This window comes from Budorcas taxicolor, chromosome 6 (genome assembly GCF_023091745.1).
Source record: "Budorcas taxicolor isolate Tak-1 chromosome 6, Takin1.1, whole genome shotgun sequence".
Lineage (NCBI taxonomy): Eukaryota > Metazoa > Chordata > Mammalia > Artiodactyla > Bovidae > Budorcas > Budorcas taxicolor.
In genome coordinates, this window is record NC_068915.1 from 108,832,272 (window position 1) to 108,857,268 (window position 24,997).

The window sequence follows — 24,997 nt, forward strand, 5'->3', positions numbered from 1 at the left end:
CACCCACATGCCTGTTCTCCATGTCTGCATCTCTAATTCTTCCCTGTAAACAGGTTCATCAGCATTATTTTTCTAGATTCCATATGTATGTGTTAATGCATGACAACTCTTTTTCTCCTTCTGACTTGCTTCACTCTGTATAACAGGCTCTAGGTTCATCTACCTCACTAACTGACTCAAATCCATTCCTTTTAATGGCTGAGTAATATTCCATTGTATATAAGTACAACAGCTTCTTTATCCATTCATCCATCAGTGGACATCTAGGTTGCTTCCATGTCCTGGCTTTTGTAAATAGTGCTGCAATGAGCACTGGGGTCCAACTGTCTTTTAGAATTGTGGTTTTCTCAGGGTATATGCCCAATAGTGGGATTGCTCGGTCCTATGGTAGTTTTATTCCTAGCTTGTGAAGAATCTCCATACTATTCTCCATAGTGGCAGCATCAATTTACATTCCCACCAACAGTGCAAGAGGATCCCATTTCTCTACATCCTCTTCAGCATTTATTGTTTGTAGGTTTTTTTTTTATAATGGCCATTTTGATTGGTATGACATAATACCTCATCGTAGTTTTGATTTGCATTTCTGTAATAATGAGTGATATTGAGCATCTTTTCATGCGTTTATTGGCCATCTGTATGTCTTCTTTGGAAAAATGTCTATTTAAGTCTTCTGCCCATTTTTTGATCAGATTGTTTGTTTTTCTGATATTGAGCTATATGAGCTGCTTATATACTTTGGAGATTGATTCTTTGTTAGTTGCTTCATTTGCAGTTATTTTCTCCCATTCTGAGGGCTGTCTTTTCATCTTGTTTATGGTTTCCTTTTCTGTGCAAAAGCTTTTTAGTTTAATTAGGTCTCATTTGTTTATTTCTGCCTTTATTTCCATTAATCTAGGAGGTGGGTCAAAGAGGATCTTGCTGTGATTTATGTCAAAGTGTAAACAATTTCCTTTTAAATGATTAAACCTTGAGTCAAAATTTTTTTCCTTTGCACAGACAGTTATTATTTAAACTACTCATAACGCCTTTGAATAGACCCAAGTTGCTATATGGTATAATTTTATTTTTGTCCCCAAAACTTGCTGTAACCTTACTTGTAGTCAAGATATCCTCACTAAATTCTTCTAGTTTTTGCTTATCTGAAAATATTTAAAATTACTATTCACTTTTGAAAGACGTTTCACTGGATTTAGAATGACATTTTTTCCCCTTTCAACACTTTACAGATATTTTATTGTCTTCTGTTGTGTATTGTTTGTGATATGAACTCTGTAGTCATTCTTATCTTTGCTTCTCTGAATATAATGTGTCATTTTTACTAATGGCTTCTTTGAAGATTTTTCTCTTTATCACTGGTGTATAGCCGTTTGATTATAGGGATGGATTTCTTTCTTTATTTTTAAATTTTGTTTGAAGCTTACTGAACTTTTTGATTGTGTGTGTTTATAGTTTTCATTAAATTTGAATAAATTCCAGCTATTATTTCTGTAAATATTCTTTTCTGCCTTCCTTCTTTTTTTCAGACTATAGTTGCATTTGTATTAGACTCCTTTATATTGTCCCTTACTGTTCCTGGAGCTCTGTTAATTTTTCCTATCCTTTTTTCATTTTGTGCTTAAAGTTTAAATACTTCCTATTGCTATGTTTTCAGAGCATACTGACCTTTTCTCTCTCCACTGATGTCTTATCAGTTATTAATACCATGCAGTGAGTATTTCATTTCAAATGTTCTCTTTTTCAGGTCTAGAAGATCCCATTGGTTCTTTTTTATTCTTTCTATTTCTTTTCTCATCATTTTCATGTTTTCTCATACATTCTTAAATGCAAATATAGCTTTAATGTCCTTTCATTATCTACATCATTTCTGGATCTAATTTTATTGGTAAAGAGATTTTTTGCCTAGAAGTATCTCTGCAATTTGCTCTTCGTATCAGTTGGAAGTGCATTTAGTTTCAAGCAACCAAATACTAGACTAGTTCAGTTCAGTTCAGTTCATTTCAGTTGCTCAGTCGTGTCTGACTCTTTGAGACCCCATGAATTGCAGCACACCAGGCTTCCCTGTCCATCACTAACTCCTGGAGTTCACTCAGACTCATGTCCATCGAGTGGGTGATGCCATCCAACCATCTCATCCTCTGTCCCCTTCTCCGCCTCCCTCAATCCCTCCCAGCATCAGGGTCTTTTCCAATGTGTCAACTCTTCTCATGAGGTGGCCAAAGTATTGGAGTTTCAGCTTCAGCATCCGTCCTGCCAATGAACACCCAGGACTGATTTCCTTTAGAATGGACTGGTTGGATCTCCTTGCAGTCCAAGGGACTCTCAAGAGTTTTCTCCAACACCACAGTCCAAAAGCATCAATTCTTCAGCACTCAGTTTTCTTCATAGTCCAACTGTCACATCTATACATGACTACTGGAAAAATCATAGCCTTGACTGGACAGACTCAAAGGCTTTGGCATAGTCAATAAAGCAGAAATAGATGTTTTTCTGGAACCATCTTGCTTTTTCCATGATCCGATTTTCCAACTTACTGGCCAGGAATGAGTCACATGACTTCTAGACTAACTGCTTGTCAAGTCAAACAAAGTTACCATAACTGGTTTAGACCAATGACAAATATCCTTGGGCTCGTAAACTGACTGAGGCTCTGATTAGCCGGGAGATGAATGGTGGGGAAGAGACACCACAGTGTTGCCTATGCTCTGTGGTGGCACAATGTCAAGTTCAACATCAGAATGGCTTTTGATACCATCTGGTAGGAAATTGGACTTCCCTGGTGGCTCAGACGGTTAAGCGTTTGTCTACAATGCAGGAGACCTGGGTTCAATCCCTAGGTGGGGAAGATCCCCTGGAGAAGGAAATGGCAATCCACTCCAGTACTATTGCCTGGAAAATCCCATGGACAGAGGAGCCTGGTGGGCTACAGTCCATGGGGTCGCAAAGAGTCGGACACGACTGAGCGTTAGGTGGGAGAGAAGAGTGATAAGAGTAATGTGTGTAACCTCCAATTCAAATAAATAAAATTTCAGAAGTAAATTATAAGACTTTTTGAAAATGTTTAGGTTCTGTGGTCTTTTCTGCATGCTTGTGTGCTAAGTTTTCTCAGGTATGTCTGACTCTTTGTGACCCTATGGTCTGTAGCCCCCCAGGTTTCTCTGTCCATGGGATTCTGCAGGCAAGAATACTGGAGTGGGTTGCCATGCCCTCCTCCAGGGAATCTTCCTGACCCAAGTTTCAAACTCTCGTCTCTGATGTCTCCTGCCTTGGCAGGTGAGTTCTTTACCATTGGTGCCACCTGGGAAGCCCAACATTGAGGCAGTTGACTGGCAGAGATTTATACCAGCTGAAGTGTCTTATGACACATAGCATAGGGAGAGTCACAGTAAACTGAAGAAAAATGATACTGGTTAGCTCCTGTTTCGTGAAAGTTTTTATTGTGATTTGTGTGACCTTCAACCACGTGACCTCTCTAAGCTTCAATTTCTTCATCAGAAACTAGAAATAAAAGCATGGCTTTTGTGGGAGATTAGGGTAGATACTCTATCTAGCTAAAAGCCCCAGTTCTCAAAGACTGAAGTGTCAGAGCCACTTTATACCCTTAGAAATTATTGAGGACTCCAAAGAGCTTTGCTTATATTTATAGTAGCTATTGACCTTTACCATATCAAAAATTAAAACAGAATTTTAAAAAATATGTGCTTTTTGACTTATAAACACAATAAAATGCATTGAATATTAAAATAATAAAATTACAATATTTTCCAAAACTGAAAAAAAAATGGAAAAGACTGGCATTGTACTGTTGTTTTAAATCTCTCCTGGTTTACTGGAAGACAGCATGATTTTCCTGTTCATTTCTTCATGATCTGTTGTGGTATCATGTGATATGTAGCACCTGGAAAACTCCATTGTACACTTGTGAGAGAATGAGAATGAAAAAGTCATTTCAGTATTATTGTGAAAACAGTTTTGATCACACAGACTTGCTTGAAAGTATATCTGGGTGGGGGGTCCCTGGATAAATATTGAAGCCTGTTGGTTAAGAAAATTACCAAAGGGAACTGTGAGAGGAAATGATGAATTAGGAGATTGGGACTAATAAATACACACTGCTGTATATAAACTAGATAACTATTGATAACAAGGATCTACTAAGCACAGGGAGCTCTACTCAATATTCTGTAATATCCTATATGGGAAAATAGTTTGAAAAAGACTATATATATATTTGTTTTATATATATATATTATAAAACATATAAATGCATGTGTGCTAAGTTGTTTCAGTAGGGTTTGAATCTTTGTGACCCCATGGACTGTAGCCTGTCAGGCTGCTCTGACTACAAGGATTCTCCAGGTAAGAATACTGGAGTGGATTTCCATGCCCTCCTCCAGGGGATCTTCTCAACTCAGGGATTGATATATATATATATAACTGATTTATATATATATTTATATATTATATAATAATATATTTATATTACATATAATATAATAATATTACATATAATACAATATGTATATTTACATATAATATAATATATTACATGTAATATAATAATACATCTCTATATTATATATATTTATAATAATATAATATATATTTATACATATATATAACTGATTCACTTTGCTGTATACCTAAAATTAACACAATATTGTAAATCAACTCAGTTCAGTTCAGTTCAGTTCAGTCACTAAGTGTCCAACTCTGACCCCAATGACTGCAGCACGCCAGGCCTCCCTGTCCATCACTAACTCCCGACGTTTACTCAAACTCATGTCCATTGAGTCGGTGATGCCATCTAACCATCTCATCCTCTATTGTCCCCTTGTCCTCCCACCTTCAATCTTTCCCAATTAGGGTCTTTCTTAGCATCAGGGTCTTTTCAGATGAGTCCATTCTTCGCATCAGGTGGCAAAAATATTGAAGTTTCAGGTTCAGCATCAGTCCTTCCACTGACTACTCAGGCCTGATTTCCTTTAGGACGGACTGGTTGGATCTCCTTGCAGTCCGAGGGACTCTCAAGAGTCTTCTCCAACACCACAGTTCAACAGCATCAATTCTTTGGCACTCAGTTTTTTTATAGTCCAACTCTCACATTCATACATGACTACTGGAAAAACCATAGCTTGGACTAGATGGACCTTTGTCTCTTGAAGAATTTTCCACAATTTGTTGTGATCCACACAGTCAAATGCTTTGGCATAGTCAATAAAGCAGAGGAAAATCGACTATATTCCACTAAAAATTTAAAATAGATTCTTCCCTTCCTGAGTAAACATGGGCAAGATATTAATCATGTTTGTATCTCAGTTGTGCCATCTCTAAAAAGGAGCTAATGATGCTACCTATTTATAGGACTGCTCTGAGGTTATCCAAGTTCTCTTAGGATAGCATGTGGGCCTTAGTAAGCATTCAGTGGTAGGTCATACTACTCCCTAGTGAATATACAACAAATAGGTTTTCTCCCCCGTGTTTCTTTAGAGCAGACAGGACCTTCGACACAGTTTGTTTAAGAAGTGAAAGAGGCAAACCTCCAGTTTTAAGCAGAAGGGCTGAAATTTGAATAAAATGACCTCTTTGAGAAGTAATGCTGAATCATACCATCCACCCATCGTTCCCTCAACCATTATTTTACTTATTTCTTGCCACAGCTGTGACATGGGTGAAGCATATGTATTATCCCCATTTTTAGATACCAGGCCATGGAGACAGGTTAAATGACTTGCCCACAGTCAGCAATCTCTGAAGAGCCTCCTTATCTTCCTGCTCCACATCTCATGCCTTTGAAGTCTGCCCTGCCCGCGCGTCCTGATTTTTGCACATTAACATGCACACAGTGCACCTGCCCCCTGGGAGGCAAGTTCGCCTGCATCAGCATTTGAAGCTGGTGTCTGAAACTTGTTTTTATTAAAGATGGAAATTCACTGAATAGGCAGATGGACTTGAAGGCCTTTACATTGCTTTGGAGATCAAGATGCTGGGTGAGTGTTATTATCCGTGTGCTCATAATTTGATCAAAAAAGCAGAACTGACCTGAAGAAAATGAGATCTGGAAAGGGGGCAGTGGTCATCAACTCTGAGCCAGGAGATCGCAGGCTTATTCAAATTTAGATTCGGGAAGTTACTACGGTTTGAGGAGAAACTGTCTGCCTGAGACATTAATGCATTCCATAGCTGACCTCGGTGTCGTAGGAGAACGCGAAGGATGTGGTGATTCAGTATCATTAGCAGAGGTGATGATGCACACGCAGTGATTCCTGGGAGAATCTTGCAGGCAAGAAGCTGAGGGAGAAAGGTGAAGCTGCTAATTAAACATTCGCATCTTCAGAGAAGTACTGCTGCTTGGCACTCTTAATAGTTATTGGAGCGATACTGCTAATAGTGATACTGCCTGACATGGTCTGAGTTTTCTCAGACTCAGTACCACGGACTTTGCATCCTCCACAGTCATTAAATTCTCTCAAAAACCTGTGAGGGAGATGCTTTTATTATGCCTATTTTACAGGTAAGAAAAGTTAGTCTCAGGGATGTTAAATAATAGTGAGTAGTGAGGAAAAACTGAAACCAGCTCTGATATTAGAGTCCAAACCACTTAATGTACTGCTTCCCTGATATTTTTTAATCTCAATGGAAAATAAAACAATGACTCTTAGGACAGTTATTGATTGCTGGAGATATGACCATTTGGTGACTAAATCAACTCTGAGTTTCCTTGGGCTAAGTTTAACCTTCTCGCTATTTACTCATTAGGACTTCAAACATGGATGAATGCCTGTCAGTTTTGACACCTGCCATTGCTCCTTATGGCTCCTGGAATAATGTTCAAACCCTCTGAATAAAGTTGGAAGTTCACAACATTCCCTCACAGTAGGTTTTTGGAAGCCAATGGGAGGAAGGCAGTGCTTGGAACCTCACCATTGTCAAAGTTCATTAACCAGAACCCACTCTGTGCAGAAACCTAAGTGATTCAGGGTGGATCCACTCAGCGCTTCCCCTGAGAGCTCACAGTCTTGGATAGGAGATCAGATGTGTTCATAAATAATAGGCTAGAAAGCGGTTGCTGTCTTAGAAAAGGGACTAACTTGTGACAAGTTCAGATGTAGAAGAGAGGCAAAAAACACCGAGAGATGATGTTCTGGGAAGGTCAACGGTAAGGCTGGGAGGGTTAGCTGGAGGGGAGAGAGACTGGAAGCAGGACCAAATCCAGCCCACCATCTGACATGTATATAAAATGTTATTGGAATCCAGTTATGCCCTTTGGCTCATGTCTTGTCCATGTCCACTTTCTCGCTGTGACAGAAGAATTAATTAGTTGCCTCCAAGACCATATATGGTCCATGAAGGCTAAAATATCTACTACCTTGCCTTTTACACAAAAATTGTCTAAGTCCTGGACTAGGAGTCTGGACTCCAGGGCTGTTGAAGCATCAGCATTTCCCTTTACCCAGTGGAGACATGGAGAAATGAGAGGTGACTAACCAAGGTGAGAAAGTGAGTTATTGATGGATGTCGGTCTAAAGCTGTCTATCAATAGGTCGTGTTGACTGGGTGTTTCCTTTATACTGGACATCACAGGAAACAGTCTCCTATGCGTATTGTCTCATTTATTACAGCATCTGGTAAGGTAGGTGCCCAGAGGTTTTTTTTCCATTTTTTACAGATGAGGGGAGCATAGTGGGCTGAACAGTGCCCCCCAAATTCATGTCCATCCAGAACCTTCAATGTGACTTTACTTGAAAACAGGGGAGTTTGTAGATGTATTTAGTTAAGAATCTGGAGGTGAAATCATACTGGATCCATCCCGAACCCCCCTCTCTACTCCCGCCCCATCCCATCCCTCTGGGTTGTTCCAGTGCACCGGCTTTGAGTGCCCTGTTTCATGCATCGAACTTGAACTGATAATTATTAGTCTTTTAGGTCACCCAGCTGTGGGAGCCATAGGAAATTAATACACGGGCAGAGGCACAGAGAACTTAAAATGCACGGCCTGGACTCAAGTCTCGATCGGGGTCGAGTTTGGCTCCAGAGCCCACGCTCCTCCTTCTGTTCACATCCAGGTGGCTGCAGCCATCGAGACAGTCAGCTGGGGTGTCTGAGCAGACAGCATCACTGAGCACAAGCCACCTGGAATTGAGCAGAATGTTCTGGATCAGTCTCATGTGTAGGGGTGGGAATCGTAACATTGCATTATGTTAGCCTGCAGCCAAGAGTTCCTAGCACAAGGAGGTGAATTTACTGCCTGACCTACATGCCTGCTGTATTCATTGGCTTAGACAATTCGTGGGGCATGGGGATTGCTGAAATATATATGGTGCCACTTGAAGAGTAGTTTCCTGGTTCGATATCTCATCTGAAAGCTGGAGAAGGACCTTTAGAACTTGGAGAAAAATAAAGCTCCTGGGCTTTACATCTTACCTGTCTGCCCTCAGACCTAGGAAAGATTAGGGGACTGGCTGGTCTTCAATTGAATCTGCTTGAGCATGCCTTAAATCACTAAGTAAGGTCACATGCATCATTAAATCCTGAGTATAACTGTGTGGTTTTTATAGATTAGGAGACTGAGGCTTTGAGAACTGTCTAAGGATGCTTTTCCAAGATCACAAGGCTACTGAGGTGTGGGTCCAGAATTTAGAGTTAAATATTCTGAGGAATTCTCTTCCCCCTACAACACGGATGCTTTTCAAAGTAATTCTCTCCTGCCTTGGGTCTTTGCTTTCTCCTTTTCCTCCCTCAGCAGAGATCCAGCCAAGACAAGGCCTCCAGCTTAGAGACAGGCCTGGAGGTCTGTCTGGTCATCTTTTGTCACATTGTCACTTTGACCCTGAAATGTGAATCATCCTTCAAATGGAAGTAGTTCTGGATTCTTGCCCTGTTCCTCTTTTCTTTTAGTCCACAAGCCCCACCCCATCTCCTGATCTCCTCTCTCACTGTGTCTTGGGTTGAGGTGGGGTATGACAGGGTTGGAAATGCCCAGGTCCTGTGCCTCTTCGTGGCTGTTGAGAACTTGTTGCTACTGTTCAGCTGGTAAGTTGTGTCTGACTCTTTGTGATCCAATGAACTGCAGCATACCAGGCTTCCCTGTCCTCCACTAACTCCTGGGGTTTGCTCAAATTCATGTCCATTGAGTCAGTGATGCCATCCAACCATCTCATCCTCTGTTGCTCCCTTCTCTTCTTGCCCTCAATCTTTCCCAAATCTTTGAGTGCTTGCCTTGCTCTTTTCACAGAAGCATTCTATACTTTGATTGAAGAGAGAGTGTCATGTCGGAATTTTTAGCACTGAAAAGTGAAAGTTGCTCAGTTGTGTCCACCTCTTTGCAACCCCGTGGACTATATAATCCATGGAATTCTGCAGGCCAGAATGCTGGAAGGGGTAACCGTTCCCTTCTCTAGGGGATCTTCCCAACCTAGGGGTAGAACTCAGGTCTCCCACATTGCTGGCAGATTCTTTATCAGCTGAGCCATCAGGGAAGCCCAAGAATACTGGAGTGGGTAGCCTCCAGTGGGAACTTCCCAACCCAGGAATCAAACAGGGGTCTCCTACAATGGAGGCAAATTCTTTAGCAACTGAGTTGCTAGGGAAGCCCAAAGTCAATAAAAGGCTTCCCAGGAGGCTCAGTGGTAAAGAATCCACTTGTCAATGCAGGAGAGAGGGGTTCAATCCCTGGGTAGGGAAGGTTCCCTGGAAGAGGGAATGGCTACCCACTCCGGTATTATTGCCTGGAGAGTTCTATGGACAGAAGAGCCTGGTGAGCATATTTTATTAGTTTCAAAGTAGTGGGTCAATATTTTTATAGATTATATTTCATCTAAAGTTATTGTAGAAAATTGGCTACATTACCATTGCTGCACCAAATATGTAGCTTATTTATTTCATACATAATAGCTTGTACCTCCGAATCACCTACCTTTATTTTTCCCCTCTCTGGTTCCCTCTCTCCACTGCTGCTGCTGCTGCTGCGTCCCTTCAGTTGTGTCTCTCCACCGGTAACCACTAATTTCTTCTCTATATCTGTGTCTGCATCTGTTTTATTGTATTAATTTGCTTGTTTTATTTTCTTAGAATTCCACATGTAAGTCATTACATACAGCATTTGAAATCAACAACTTTAAACCTGAATGTATCTTTTAACTTCCTACTAAACCCTAGCACTTGGTACCCCACTCCAGTGTTCTTGCCTGGAGAATCCCAGGGATGGAGGAGCCCGGTGGGCTACTGTCTATGGGGTCGCACAGAGTCGGACACGACTGAAGCGACTTAGCAGCAGCAGCAGCAAACCCTAGCACTTGGATCAATTCCAAATCATGTTGTTAAATTTCTGTGGTCATTAAAATTAACCAAAACCATTGAAATTAGAGGTTTCCCCAGGGGGCCTTCGCTGGTGGCTCAGACAGTAAAGCATCTGCCTGCAATGCAGGAGACCTGGGTTCCATCCCTGGGTTGGGAAGATCCCTTGGAGGAGGGCATGGCAACCCACTCCAATATTCTTGCTTGGAGAATCCCTTTGGATAGAGGAAACTGGCGGGTTATAATCCATGGTGTCGCAGAGTTGAACACTACTGAGTGACTAAGCACAGCACCTCACAGGGAGCCTGTGTTCCCCACTAGGAATTGCTTCATTTCCTAGTTTGAGAAGCAGAAACTCAGAGTGTGCATGCTAAGCGTCTTCTTTGCAACTTCCCGGACTGTAGTCCGCCAGGCTCCTTTGTCCATAGGATTCTCCAGGCAAGAATACTGGAGTGGGTTGCCATGCCCTCCTCCAGGGCATCTGGAGGATCTGACTCAGGGATTGAACCCTTGTCTCTTATGTCTAACCTGCAATGGTAAGTGGGTTCTTTACAACTGGCACCACCTGGGAAGCCCACAAACCCAGAGCAGGGGCTCTCAAATTTCATCAGGCATAGGAATTACTGAGGGAGATTATACAATGATATTCCTGCTCCCTGGCCACAGAGGGTCTGATTCAGTAGCTTTAGGTAGGCCCAGAAACCTGCCCTTTTTTTTTTTTTTTTTTAAACAGCTATTTCAGATGATTCTGAGTAAAATGTGAAGATCACTGACCTGGAGGGAAAAGATGGATCGTCCGTAAAATTCTCCTTTTTTTAGCCAAGTTTTCAACAGGAGCTGTTAATAAATAGTAGATAATTAATAACAAAAAAATCATAGTCAATATATCTTGGACAATAACCCTGTGTCACTCAGACATGGAGTACAGACTTATGGACACAGTAGGGGAAGCAGAGGGTGGGGCGAATTGAGAGATAGCACCGACATATATATATATATCTCTATATATATATATCTCATCATATGTAAAATAGATAGCCAGTGGGAATGTGCTGTTTGATGAAGGGAGCTCAGTCCTGTGCTCTGTGACAACCTAGAGGAGTTGGAAGGGGTGGGAGGGAGGTTCAAGAGGGAGTGGACCTATGTATACCTATGGCTGATTCATGTTGATATAGGACAGAAATCAACACAACAGGGCAAAGCAATTATCCTCCAGTTAAAAATAGCTAAATTAAAAAAAATATTGAATCTCCAATAAATCATGTTCTAAAATAACAACAAAAAAATTCACCGTGTGTCACACACTATCACAATGAGGTTATATAATCTCAGGCATGCCTATGTGTGTTTAGTTGCTAAATTGTATCTGACTCTTTGTGACCCCGTGGACTGTAGCCTGCCAGGCTCCTCTGTCCATCGGATTTCCCAGGCAAGAACACTGGAGTGGGTTGCCATTTACTTCTCCAAAGGATCTTCCCAACCCAGGGATTGACTTGCAGCTACTGCATTGGCAGGCGGATTCTTTACCACTGAGCCACCTGGGACGCCCTTATATAATCTCATACGTTACCTCATTTCATCCTCAAAACAACCTATATGGTAAGTATTATTATTTTACACGTGTACAGGTGAGAAGACTGAGGTCCAGAGAGGTGCCCAATATCACATAGCTAATACTAAGTGATGTGAAACTCTAGCCGGAATCTACCCTTCTGTGTGCCTAGGCCCCCACGCTCCTCCTCTCCCAGTGCTGGGTTTCCACTTGGTGGTTGAGAGATTACATGACTTAGTGACTTGGTAACAAAGTAGACATGTGATAATCAAAATTGTGGGTCTAAAGCAGGAGTTTGCCAACTTTTTCTAGAGGGTAGCTAGAATATGGCAGATTCAGGATTGGAACCCACATCTAACTCTCAGTCTGTGCATGTTTCTTCCCTTCTGCCAGGCGATTGCCAGCACTGATGCTAGCCCTCTATCTTTATTTAAACAACAGTGTGATTTTAGTGCATGCCATTAGAGGCAGCTGGAAGTATCATTAACACTTTGGGCCACAAGGGTACCATTTAGTGCAATGAAGCAGATATCTTTTCACACAAATAATTTATTTATCCCAAAGTTTTCCACATGAGCACCCAAAGTGACTTGGGCTAATGTATTATTTTATACTAATGAGGTGGTTGGAACTCTGTGTGTTTAAGGTTTATGAAATTTCAGACTAGCTTCCAAGCCTTTTATTTATTTTTTGGTGGGTTTCGAGTCAAATGTAACCTGTATGGTTCTTATTCATTTACACCCTTGCTCTCCTGAAAGCTATCTGGATGAATTATTTAATGGCCACTACTTATGCTCTTTTAGAAAGGGAATTTGAAGTGTCTTTCTAAAGAACCAAAATGTGTTGATTTTGTTGCCAAGCGTGAGTGAATTTGAACCGTGAACAAGTTTGGGATTTGGAGTGAAGCACCGAACTCGGGAGGCTTCAGTTGGCTTCCAACCTTGGCAGATACGTTCTTTAGCCTCTAGGGCAGTTATATTGGAGCAATCCAGAGGGATACCAGCATTCTCATGGCAGTTGTCAACAAATTGAAAAGTAAAAAAAAAAAAAAGCGTATTTTAAAATCCAGAACTTGAGAGGTCCCTAGCTCTGAATAACTGAGGCATAAAACTCAAGAAGGCTTCAAACAGCTTTAACCTGCTGGCAAATCTGTCTCTGGATAGCATATAAAATCCAGGCTGAGAAGAGGGTGCCTAAGGGTTTCAGTACACTAATTCCAAGGTTGACTCTGCAAAAGGAACTGACCGGCATTCCAAGAAGAAAAGGAAGGCAGGAAGGAGAAAGAGAGACAGAGTCAGAGGGATAATGGCAGAGAGAGAATTACAGAGATGAAGGAAGGGGCGGGGCGAGAGAGAGGGAGAGAGAAGGAGAGGGGCTGGGTTTAAAGACGAAAGCCTTGGATTTGAATTCTCGTTCTGCTATTAACGTCTTGTTAGCTTTCAAGCAGATCACTTGAATCTGTCTGAACCTGTTTCCTCATATGTATAATGAGGATAAGGATTCCAGACCTCACATTGTAGGATGAAGGTGGTGAGTGTGAGCGATTCTGAAGCTGTAAAGGGTGATGACCTCTACCCCCAAGGGGCAAGACACAATCCTTAGCTCCATGCTACCTGTCCTCCCCCTCAACTGTCTGTGTTGCTCCTCTGATCACAGGCAAATCTTTCTAAGTTACTCCAGATCTCATGCCTAGATTCCATCTCCTTTTTTAGGTTTTCACTCTATCGTTTACTTCTGCTCTTTGTGCATGCTCAGTGACTCAATCGCGTCCGACTCTTTGCGACCCCATGGACCATAGCCCAGCAGGCTCCTCTGTCCATGGGATTTCCCAGGAAAGAATACTGGTGTGGGCTGCTATTTCCTCCTCCAGGGACTCTTCCCGACCCAGGGATCGAACCCTTGTCACCTGTGTTTCCTGCATTGGCAAGTGGCTTCTTTATCATTGAGCCACTGGGAAAACACTTGCTTTCAGTCAGTTGTTCATTTTTAGATCCTTTCTGGGAGGCTTTAAATATCCCTTGACCTTCTATTTGCCTCTGGGCACCACTGCATGTGCACGATTCTTGGAAAATACATACACACAAGCTACCTTCACGTGTTGTTGCTGTCTCTTTGAGACCCCATGAACTGCAGCACACCAGGCTTCCTGGTCCCTCACCATCTCCTGAAATTTGCCTGAGTTCATGTCCATTGCATCAGTGATGCCATCCAGCCACCTCATCCTCTGATGCCCTCTTCTCCTTCTGCCCTCAATCTTTCCCAGCATCAGGAACTTTTCCAATGAGTTGGCTCTTCAAATCTGGTGACCAAAATACTGGAGCTTCAACTTCAGCATCAGTCCTTCCAATGAGTATTCAGGGTTGATTTCCCTTAAGATTGACTGGTTTGATCTTCCTTGGATCTTTGTCCAAGGGACTCTTAGGAGTCTTCTCCAGCACCACAGTTCGAAGGCATCAATTCTTTGGCACTCGCTTACTTTGCCGACTAAGGTCCATCTAGTCAAGGCTATGGTTTTTCCTGTGGTCATATATGGATGTGAGAGTTGGACTGTGAAGAAGGCTGAGCGCCGAAGAACTGATGCTTCTGAAGTGTGGTGTTGGAGAAGACTCTTAAGAGTCCCTTGGACTGCAAGGAGATCCAACCAGTCCATTCTGAAGGAGATCAGCCCTGGGATTTCTTTAGAAGGACTGATGCTAAAGCTGAAAGTCCAGTACTTTGGCCATCTCATGCAAAGAGTTGACTCATTGGAAAAGACTCTGATGCGGGGAGGGATTGGGGGCAGGAGGAGAAGGGGACGACAGAGGATGAGATGGCTGGATGTCATCACTGACTCGATGGACATGAATCTGAGTGAACCCCGGGAGTTGGTGATGGACAGGGAGGCCTGGCGTGCTGCAATTCATGGGGTCGCAGAGAGTCGGACACGACTGAGCGACTGAACTGAACTGTCTTGTTTATGGTCCAACTCTCACAACTGTATGTGACCACTGGGAAGACCATAACCTTGACTATATGGACTTCTGTTGGCTGGCAGAGTAATGTCTATGATTTTCAACACACTGTCTAGGTTTGTCATTGCTTTCCTGCCAAGAAGCAATGGGCTTCTGGTTTCATGGCTGCAGTTACCATCTGCAGTGATTTTAGAGTCCAAGAAGAGGAAATCTGTTACTATTTCCACCTTTTCCTCTTCTATTTGCCATGAAATAATGGGGTTGGATGCCAAGATCTTAGTTTTTTAAACATTTAGTTTTAAGCCAGTTCTTTCACTCTCTTCCTTCACCCTCATCAAGAGGCTCTTTAGTTCCTCTTCGCTTTCTGCCATTAGAATGGTGTCCTCCAAATATCTGAGGTTGTTGATATTTCTCTTGCCTATCTTGATTCCAGCTTGTAACTCATCCAACTTGGCATTTCTTGTGATTATTTATAGACTAAATAAATAAATAAGGCAACAGCAGAGAGCCCTGTTGTACTCCTTTCTCAATTCTGAACCAATCTGTTTTTCCATACAGGGTTCTAACTGCTGTTTCTTGACCCACATACAGGTATCTCAGAAGACAGGTAAGATGGTCTGGTATTCCTATCTCTTTAAGAGCTTTCCACAGTTTGTTATGATCAATACGGTCAAAGGCTTTAGCATAGTTGATGGACCAGAGGTATTCCCTTTGCTTTCTCTATGATCCATTAGATGTTGGCAATTTGATCTCTGGTTCCTCTACCTTCTCTAAACCCATCTTAGACATCTGGAAGTTCTTGGTTTACATAGTGTTGAAGCCTAGCATATAAGATTTTAAGCATGACCTTACTAGCATGGGAGATGAGTGAAACTGTCTGATGGTTTGAACATTCTTTAGTACTATCCTTATTGGGAATTGGGGTGAGGATTGACCTTTCCCATCCTGTGGCCACTGCTGAGTCTTCCAGATTCGCTGACATTTTGAGTGCAACACTTTGACAGCATCATTCTTTAGGGTTTTGAATAGCTCTACTGGAATTCCATTGCATCCACTAGCTTTATTGACAGCAGTGCTTCCTAAGTCCCACTTAACTTCACAGACCAGAATGTCTGGCTCTGGGTAACAGACCACACCATTGTAGTTATTGAGTTCATTAGGATCTTTTTTTGTACAATTCTTCCATGTATTCTTTCTATCTCTTCTTGAACTCTTCTGAGTTTACTAGGTCTCTACCATTTCTGTCTTTTATTGTGTCCATCTTTGGGTGAAATGTTCCCTTGATATCTCCAATTTTCCGGAAGAGATCTCTAGTCTTTCCTCTCCTGTTGTTCTCCTCTATTTTCATGCACAGTTTATTGAAGAAGGGCTTCTTGTCTCTCCTTGCTGTTCTTTGGAACTCTTTGTTTAGCTGGATGTGCCTTTCTGTTTTCCCTTCTCTTCTTTCTTCAGCTATTCACAAAGCCTCCTCAGATAACGACTTCACCTTCTTGCTTTTCTTTTTCTTTGGGATGTTTTTGTTTTCTGCCTCCTGTACAATATTACAGAACTCTGTCCATAGTTCTTTAGGTACATTCTTTATTAGATCTAATCCATTGAATCTATTCGTCACCTGCACTGTATATTCATTTACGGAATTTAGGGGATTCTCTGGTAGCTCAGCAGGTAAAGAATCCACCTGCATTGCAGGGGACCCCAGTTCAATTCCTGGGTCTGGAAGACCTGCTGGAGAAGGGATAGGCTACCCACTCCATTATTCTTGGGTTTCCTTAGTGGCTCAGCTGGTAAAGAATCTGCCCACAGTGTGGGAGACCTGGGTCTGATCCCTGGGTTGGGAAGATCCCCTGGAGAAGGGAACGTCTACCCACTCCAATATTCTGGCCTGAGTCGCAGAGTTGGACATGACTGAACGGCTTTCACTTTCTTTCACTTTGATTTATGTCTTCACATATTCACCTCTGAAGTGAAAGTGAAAATGACTCAGTCGTGCCTGGCTCTGTGACTTAAAGGACTGTACAGCCCATGGAAGTCTCCAGGCCAGAATACTGGAGTGGGTAGCCTTTCCCTTCTCCAGGGGATCTTTCCAACCCAGGACCTCTAAATCTCTGCTCAATCCATTTCAGCATGGTGTCTGCCACTTCCTGCTCCTCTAACATGCCCCCCCCCTCAAATTATCTTTCCCGAGTTCGCCAAATGATCTTCGTAAGTTAGAGTTCAATGGACTGGTTTTGATCTCATGTGACTCTCTTTTGAATTCTCACTGTTGGTCACCCCTTCCTTCTTGACATACTATTTTGTTGGGGTTTCTGTGACTTTGAACTCTCCAAGTATTCTTGCCAGCCCTCTAGAAGCTCCTGTTTTTCATTGGAGGATAATTGCTTTACAATGTTGTGTTGTATACTGCCATGCAACAACACAAATCAGCCATAATTATACATATATTCCCACCCTCGTGAGGCCCCCTCCCTTCCCCTCACCCTGCACCGCTAGGTCGTCACAGAGCACCAGGCTGGGCTCCCGGTATCACACAGCAGCTTCCCGTTGGTTATCTGTTTTACATTTGGTCGTTTATATGTGTCAGTGTGGCTTTCTCTGTGTGTCCCAGCCTCTCCTTCCTCCACTGGATCCACAAGTCCGTTCTCCATGTCTGCATCTCCATTTCTAGAAGCACCTTTTTTGATGGCTGCTTATTCTCTTCCTTTCAATCTCTGTATGTTGGATTATCTTCAGTAACAGTCCTGGGGCTTTTCTCTGTCCGCACACCCCTTCAGGCACCAGAAAACTTTTATATACCAAACACTTCTCACTTCATCCCTCTTCCAGCCTCTTTCTTGTCTGGGCTCACACGTCAATTGCCATCTCTACAGTTCTCTATTTGAATATCCTAAACTCAACATCTACCTGAATATATTAAACAAGCATCTTAAACTGAACAAGTTCAAAATGAAAGCTGTGGTTTTCCTCCAGATATACTTCCTCTCAAGGTTCTCCAGCTCAATAAATGAGCAGTTTCTCAAGTCTGAAACCTTAGAAATATTCCTGATGCCTGCTCTCCTTCACTACTCACATGAAATTTAATACCTAGTCCTGTTAATGCATCTTCCAAAATGCTTTTGAGTTGTCCCACTTCTCTTTAGATCCTTGATGTCACTCTAGTTCAAGTCACCATCATTTCTCACCGCGGTAGGGTGCTGATTGCCACACTGGTTCTCCTACTCTTTCTATTGTCTTTGATTCTATCCTTGACACAGCAATGAGTGGAGATTTTTCAAAAGCAAAGTTTTTATGCCATTCCCCAATTAAAATCTTTTAATTGGGTTTCCAATGGTGCTTATTAGAATACACATTTTTATAACAATCTGCAAGGTCCTACATGATCTGACCTTTGCCTATCTTTCTCTGATCTCATCTCACTCATCACTGCCAATTGTTTTTCCTTTGGAAGTTTGGAGTTTGACATTTTCCTGTGTTGCAAAGGGCAAAGCAATATAAAGAACTCAGAACTGTGATGTCAGAAAGTCAGAAGTCCCTTTGCTTTTAACTTCTGTGGAAAGTATTATCATATATGGATCCCAAGGGAATTTGGGGAGAAAGGAGGCTATTTATCAAATATTAGTAAATGAGATTTTTTTCAAGGGCTTTTTTTCATTTGTGATAAAATAGTAGTGCTGGGCGGAAGCCTCAGTTCAGTTCAGTTCAGTTGCTCAGTCAGGTACAACTATTTGTGACCTCATGAATCGCAGCACGCCAGGCCTCCCTGTCCATCACTAAATCTGGGAGTTCACTCAAACTCATGTCCATCGAGTCAGTGATACCATCCAGCCATCTCATCCTCTGTCGTCCCCCTCTCCTCCTGCCCCCAGTCCCTCCCAGCATCAGAGTCTTTTCCAATGAGTCAACAAATGAGGTGGCCAAAGTACTGGACTTTCAGCTTCAGCATCATTCCTTCCAAAGAAATCCCAGGGCCGATCTCCTTCAGAATGGACTGTTTGGATCTCCTTGCAGTCCAAGGGACTCTCAAGAGTCTTCTCCAACACCACAGTTCAAAAGCATCAGTTCTCTGGTGCTCAGCCTTCTTCACAGTCCAACTCTCACATCCATACATGACCGCTGGAAAAACCATAGCCTTGATTAGACGGACCTTAGTTGGCAAAGTAATGTCTCTGCTTTTTAATATGCTATCTAGGTTGGTCATAACTTTCCTTCCAAGGAGTAAGCATCTTTTAATTTCATGGCTGCAATCACCATCTGCAGTGATTTTGGAGCCCCCCCCAAATAAAGTCTGACACTGTTTCCACTGTTTCCCCTGTTTCCCCATCTATTTGCCATGAAGTGATGGGACGAGATGCCATGATCTTCGTTTTCTGAATGTTGAGCTTTAAGTCAACTTTTTCACTCTCCACTTTCACTTTCATCAAGAGACTTTTTAGTTCCTCTTCACTTTCTGCCATAAGGGTGGTGTCATCTGCATATCTGAGGTTACTGATATTTCTCCCGGTAAGCTTCTTCCAGCCCAGCGTTTCTCATGATGAACTCTGCTACTGCTAAGTCACTTCAGTCGTGTCCGACTCTGTGCGACCCCATAGACGGCAGCCCACCGGGCTCCCCCGTCCCTGGGATTCTCCAGGCAAGAACACTGGAGTGGGTTGCCATTTCCTTCTCCAAAGCATGAAAATGAAAAGTGAAAGTGAAGTCGCTCAGTCGTGTCCGACCCTCAGCGACCCCATGGACTGCAGCCTTCCAGGCTCCTCTGTCCATGGCATTTTTCAGGCAAGAGTACTGGAGTGGGGGTGCCACTAAGTTAAATGAGCAGGGTGACAATATACAGCCTTGACATACTCCTTTTTCTATTTGGAACCAGTCTGTTGTTCCATGTCCAGTTCTAACTGCTGCTTCCTGACCTGCATATAGGTTTCTCAAGAGGCAGGTCAGGTGGTCTGGTATTCCCCTCTCTTTCAGAATTTTCCACAGTTTATTGTGATCCACACAATCAAAGGCTTTGGCATGACAATAAAGCAGAAATAGATGTTTTTATGGAACTCTCTTGCTTTTTCCGTGATCCAGCAGATGTTGGCAATTTGATCTCTGGTTCCTCTGCCTTTTCTAAAACCAGCTTAAACATTTGAAATTTCACAGTTCACGTATTGCTGAAGCCTGGCTTGGAGAATTTTGAGCATTACTTTACTAGTGTGTGAGATGAGTGCAATTGTGTGGTAGTTTGAGCATTCTTTGGCATTGCCTTTCTTTGGGATTGGAATGCAAACTGACCTTTTCCAGTCCTGTGGCCACTGCTGTGTTTTCCAAATTTGCTGGCAGCACTTTCACAGCATCATCTTTCAGGATTTGAAATAGCTCCACTGGAATTCCATCACCTCCACTAGCTTTGTTCGTAGTGATGCTTTCTCAGGCCCACTTGACTTCACATTCCAGGATGTCTGGCTCTAAGTGACTGATCACATCATCATGATTATCTGGGTCGTGAAGATCTTTTTTGTACAGTTCTTCCATGTATTCTTGCCACCTCTTCTTAATATCTTCTGCTTCTGTTAGGTCCATACCATTTCCGCCCTTTATCGAGCCCATCTATGCATGAAGTGTTCCTTTGGTATCTCTAATTTTCTTGAAGAGATCTCTAGTCTTTCCCATTCTGTTGTTTCCCTCTATTTCTTTGCATTGATTGCTGAGGAAGGCTTTCTTATCTCTTCTTGCTATTCTTTGGAACTCTGCATTCAGATGCTTATATCTTTCCTTTTCTCCTTTGCTTTTTGCTTCTCTTCTTTTCACAGTTATTTGTAAGGCCTCCTCAGACAGCCATATAGCTTTTTTGCATTTCTTTTCCATAGGGACGGTCTTGATCCCTGTCTCCTGTACAATGTCACGAACCTCCATCCATAGTTCATCAGGCACTCTATGTATCAGATCTAGTCCCTTAAATCTATTTCTCACTTCCACTGTATAATCATAAGGGATTTGATGGAGCCAAAGCAAAAACAATACCCAGTTGTGGATGCGACTGGTGATAGAAGCAAGGTCCAATGCTGCAAAGAGCAATATTGCATAGGAACCTGGAATGTCAAGTCCATGAATCAAGGCAAATTGGAAGTGGTCAAACAAGAGATGGCAAGAGTGAATGTTGACATTCTAGGAATCAGCAAACTAAAATGGACTGAAATGGGTGAATTTAACTCAGATGACCATTTTATCTACTACTGCGGTCAGGAATCCCTTAGAAGAAATAGAGTAGCCATCATGGTCAACAAGAGTCCAAAATGCAGTACTTGGAGGTAATCTCAAAAACGACAGAACGATCTCTGTTCGTTTCTAAGGCAAACCATTCAATATCACAGTAATCCAAGTCTATGCCCCAACCAGTAATGTGAAGTTGAACGGTTCTATGAAGACCTTTTAGACCTCACACCCCAAAATGATGTGCTTTTCATTATAGGGGATTGGAATGCAAAAGGAGGAAGTCAAGAAACACCTGGAGTAACAGGCAAATTTGGCCATGGAATATGGAATGAAGCAGGGCAAAGACTAATAGAGTTTTGCCAAGAAAATGCACTGGTCATAGCAAACACCCTCTTCCAACAACACAAGAGAAGACTCTACACGTGGACATCACCAGATGGTCAACACCGAAATCAGATTGATTATATTCTTTGCAGACAAAGTTGGAGAAGCTCTATACAGTCAACACAAACAAGACCAGGAGCTGACTGTGGCTCAGATCATGAACTCCTTATTGCCAAATTCAGACTTAAATTGAAGAAAATAGGGAAAATCGCTAGACCATTCAGGTATGACCTACATCAAATCCCTTATGATTATACAGTGGGCGGAAGTGTAGAGATTATTTAATTCAACTTTAGGTTTGGAAGTAAATTGGCTTTATGAGATCACAGAGCTTGTTAATTTTCACATCATGTAAATAACTTTCATATTAGGTATAACTGTGAGTGGACCAGATTCACCTTTTTTATGCTAAAGTCAGCTTTTGCTCTTCAAACACTTCATTGCTCTCACCTTGGGAAAACCCCTGTCATTTGTGTGCTCTTATGAATAAGTTTAAGGAAGTTTTTATAAAAATGCCACCTGGAGTTTAAACCTCATTCTTCAGTGAAAATAAGAGAACTTTTCTTTCTCTAAGAAACCTTAGGCATAGTGAAGGTGTACATTTTCCAGTTAGACTACCCAGAAGCTTTTTGTTCTTGTACCTAAAATCTCATCATTCACAGGAGATCCAAGTGTCAAAGTGTGATGATTGCAAAGAATCACGATGGTTTTCCCTAAGCCTCAACTGTCCCATATGTGGAATAGTGATGATGTTCAATTTGTGTGTTTATGTCACCGAATATGGGGGAAAATAGTAAGAAAATACATTTGAGAGCATCAAGCATCCTTCATTTTCTCCATTTTGCTTTCTTACTTCCCTGGTCAAATTATATAGCTGGTTACAACTCTTGTCTGTAAGTGAGGGGCCCAAGGAATATGCGTATACAGACACATTGCATGCAAGCGCAAACACAAGCATATAAACACATGCTTGTGCTTAGTCTGTTTGGGTTGCTTTAACAAAGTACCAGAGACTGGATGGCCTATAAACAACACAGACTTACTGCTCACAATTCTGGAGGCCGGGAAGTCCAAGGTCAAGGCACCATCAAATTCAGTGTCTGGTGAGGGACCACTTTCTCATAGATGATATCTTCTTACGGAAGCCTCACATGGCAAAAAGGATAAGGAGCTCCCTGAGGTCTGTTTCATAAGGGCACTAACTCTATTCATGAGGGCCCCACTCTCACCACTTAATCACCTCCTCCAAAGGCCTCATCTCCTAATACCCATCACCTTGGAGTTAGGTTTTAATATTTGAATTTTAAGGGAAACAAATATTCAGTCTGTACATGTTCTTAGCTGCTCTCCATTGAAGCATTTATCGCACTTGTAATTATACAGTAATTTATTTAAATATATGTCTAATGCCTGATTTTCTATCTGAACTCTAAGTTTTATATAGGCAAGAGCCCTCTTGCTCCGTTTTCTGTTATATCTGAGTACCTAAAATATGTGTCTGTTCATGTTACATTTATTTTTTCAGGTCTTCATTTAAGTGCCAATTTTATAAGTTCTGAGCATCTAGCCATTTAAAAAAGTCTCTTGTTTGTTACCTCGTTCCACTGGGAGAAGGCAGATGGTCACACATCCCTGCTTTTTCATTTACTAGCTGTGTGATTTTGGGCAAGTTACTCAACCTATCTGTGCTCCAATTTCCTGATCTGCAAGATGAGAGCTAATTCTCCATACACTACACCTCCCATGCTTTTGTACCTTCTGTTCCAGCTTTTGATTTGACCAAATCTTCTCCTATGGAGATACACTCAGAGCCATAGCCTCTCCCATGCTGGAGAGAGTAGAGTTGTTTTCCTGACCATATGAAGAGATATGGGGTTCCCTGGTGGCAAGATGGTAAAGAATCTGCCTGCAATGCAGGAGACTCAGATTCGATCCCAAAGGTGGGAAGATCCCCTGGAGAATGGACTGGCTATCCACTTCAGTATTCTTGCCTGGAGAATTCCATGGACAGAGGAGCCTGGGGGGCTACAGTCCATGTGGTCACAAACAGTCGGATGTGACTGAGTGACTAACACTTTCACACTTTTTCACTTTCAGAGAGATAATGTCTCTCTCTGATGTAAAGTGAAGTAATGATCTCTGTTCATTTCCAAGGCAAACCATTCAAATCAGAGTAATCCAAGTCTACGCACCAACCAGTAATGCTGAAGAAGCTGAAATTGAACGGTTCTATGAAGACCTAGAAAACCTTCTAGAACCAATATCCAAAAAAGATGTCCTTTTCATCATAGGGGACTGAAATGCAAAAGTAGGAAGTCAAGAGATATCTAGTTCAGTTTAGTTCAGTCGCTCAGTTGTGTCCAACTCTTTGAAACCCCATGAACCGCAGCATGCCAGGCCTCCCTGTCCATCACCAACTCCCAGAGTTCACTCAAACTCATGTCCATCGAGTTGGTGATGCCATCCAGCCGTCTCATCCTCTGTCGTCCCCTTCTCCTGCCCCCAATCCCTCCCAGCGTCAGAGTCTTTTCCAGTGAGTCAACTCTTCATGTGAGCTGGCCAAAGTACTGGAGTTTCAGCTTTAGCATCATTCCAGGACTGATCTTCTTTAGAATGGACTGGTTGGATCTCCTTGCAGTCCAAGGAACTCTCAAGAGTCTCCTCCAACACCACAGTTCAAAAGCAGTAATTCTTTGGTGCTCAGCTTTCTTTATAGTCCAACTCTCACATCCATACATGACCACTGGAAAAATCATAGCCTTGACTAGATGGACCTTTGTTGGCAAAGTAATGTCTCTGCTTTTGAATATGCTGTCTAGATTGGTCATAATTTTCCTTCCAAGGAGCAAGCGTCTTTTAATTTCATGGCTGCAGTCACTATCCGCTGTGATTTTGGAGCCCAGAAAAATAAAGTCTGACATTGTTTCCACTGTTTCTCAAATATTTGCCATGAAGTGATGCGACTGGATGCCATGATGTTAGTTTTCTGAATGTTGAGCTTTAAGCCAACTTTTTCACTCTCCTCTTTCACTTTCGTCAAGAGGCTCTTTAGTTTCTCTTCACTTTCTGCCATAAGGGTGGTGTCATCTGCATATCTGAGGTTATTGATATGCCTCCCAGCAATCTTGACTCCAGCTTGTGCTTCTTCCAGCCCAGCGTTTCTCATGATGTACTCTACATATAAGTTAAATAAGCAGGGTGACAGTATACAGCCTTGACATACTCCTTTTCCTATTTGGAACCAGTTTGTTGTTCCATGTCCAGTTCTAACTGTTGCTTTCTGACCTGCATACAGAGATACCTAAAGTAACAAGCAAATTTGGCCTTGGCGTACAAAATGAAGGAGGACAAAGGCTAATACAGTTTTGCCAAGAGAATGCACTGGTCATAGCAAACACCCTCTTCCAACAACATGAGAGAAGACTATACACATGGACATCCCCAGATGGTCAATACCAAAACCAGATGATTATATTCTTTGTAGCCAAAGATGGAGAAGCTCTATACAGTCATCAGAAACAAGACTGGGAGCTGACTATGGCTCAGATCATGAACTCCTTATTGCCAAATTCAGACTTAAATTGAAGAAAGTAGGGAAAACCGCTAGACCATTCAGATATTACCT